Raw genomic sequence first — 2,045 nt, forward strand, 5'->3', positions numbered from 1 at the left:
TATTATCGTCATAACTATAACAATAATTATTATTACTATCATTGTTACTTCTTTTATCATTATAATAATTTTCTATTAATATCATTTATTATTATTATTATTTATATTTGTGTGTAAGGCGCTGAAAGTAGCAGGAGAAGGAAAAAATAAAATAAAATAAAGACCAAAGAAAATATCAAAGAAAATAGCGAAGCAGAGATAAAATGATGAAATTATTAAAGAGTCAATGGGTGTATTTAAGTGAATTGAGTGAATTTGCATTTGGAAGGTTTGGGAATTGAAATAATAACGGTGAGGGAGTTTTGATGGCTAACGGTGAGAAATGGAAATAGAGAGAGTTTGTTTTTTTTTTGGTTTGTTTTTTTTTGGTGATTTACTTTCGCGACCCCTGCAGTTATTGTTGCGACCTCTGGATTTGTTCCACAGGGCTGCAGGTTTCTTTCACCTGTTATCTTTTTGTTTTATTTTGTTTTGTATTGCTTTTCACAAAAAAAAGAGAAAAAAAATAATAATAATAAACGAAAAACTTTTTGTATAATGGTGCGTCACGTTTCATACAAACCATATCTTTAATATTTATATTTATCCATTTATTTACAAATAAATATTTATAGTTATTTATCCCACTTCACTTCATCATGAGGTATATTCCGCTTCTAAACATAAATGTACCGGAATTTCTACCCTCTTTTTTTAAAAAAAAATAAAAATAAAAAGAATACTGACGGTTTTCATGCGAGTAACAAACTAAAAGCAAATAATTATTACCGTTGTGTTGTATGCTCATACGGTTGTTCAAAGCGTAGAGGTAAAAAAGAGAAGAAGAATAATAATAATAGTTTTATATTATTATTTTTTAAAAAAAGAAAGAAAGAAAGAAGAGAAAAATTAAAAATAAGAATAAAATTTTTCATACCACCGTTCTTCCTGTCCTTGTCATCCTTCACCATTGAATTCCTTCAACTCTGTCCCCAATTGCAAAAGTCGCTTTTGCTTTCGTGTGTGTCTGCGTGTGTTTTTTTTTTTCCTCCCTTCCCCCTTTAATTTCATTATTTTAAATTTATTTCTCTACAGCAACACCTCCTCACATCTTTCATTTCATTTCATTTTTTTTCTTGAAAACGTCAACATCTTTCGGTTTATATCTTTCGTTCCATTCATCGTTTTTTTTTCTTCTTCTCGTTGTTGTTGTTGTTGTTTTCGCCATGTGGGCATGCGGGTGTATTTTCCCATTTCTTTTTATCTTTTGAGAATAAAATTTTTATACCGAATTTTTTAACATATATATATATATATATATCACTTCCCCTTTTAATTTTATTTTTCAAACTTCACACCCCACACACACCCGCCTCACACATTCAAACAGACAAATACGCGCAAGCACGCGTGGTAAAAAAAATAATAATAATAATAAATAAATAAAAATAGAAAAAGAGACATCCACGTCTTATTATCAGTAATATTAACACTAATGATTATTATTATCGTTATTATATCAATGGTTATAATAATTATTGTTGTTATCATTACTGATGGATCCTTTTGGCGTGTTCATAAACAAACACCCGTCCCTTTTTGTATATATTTATTATTTATATCTACTTGTGAACGTTTATTATTACTATAAGGAAAAACAACAGCAACGATAAGGTGAAAGGAAAAAAGAAAAAAATAAAGTATGAAAGGAAAAAACAAAAAAAGAATAATGATGAAAAGAAAGTCATATAGGTTCCATGTCATTTTATTACCCTTTTTCTTTTTGACGCTGCTTTATGTTTTTTTTATATGTTTATATTTATATTTTCTTTTTCTTTTCGTTAATTTTTATACAGGTCTTCCATAACATTTTAAATCTAATTTGTTATTATTACTATCATTACAGTTTTTTTTTTCTTTGGGTCGTTAACACTGTTTCATATCCATGCTTGGATGTTAGTGTTTGACCGGAAGCGTCATCGGAAAATCATTTTCGACCATTTTTTTTTTTTTACTTTTCTTTCTTTTTTTGTATTTGCATATGTTCTTTTCTTTTCTTTTTTTTT

Source organism: Trypanosoma equiperdum, assembly GCF_001457755.1.
Source record: "Trypanosoma equiperdum strain OVI genome assembly, contig: ctg_561, whole genome shotgun sequence".
NCBI lineage: Eukaryota > Euglenozoa > Kinetoplastea > Trypanosomatida > Trypanosomatidae > Trypanosoma > Trypanosoma equiperdum.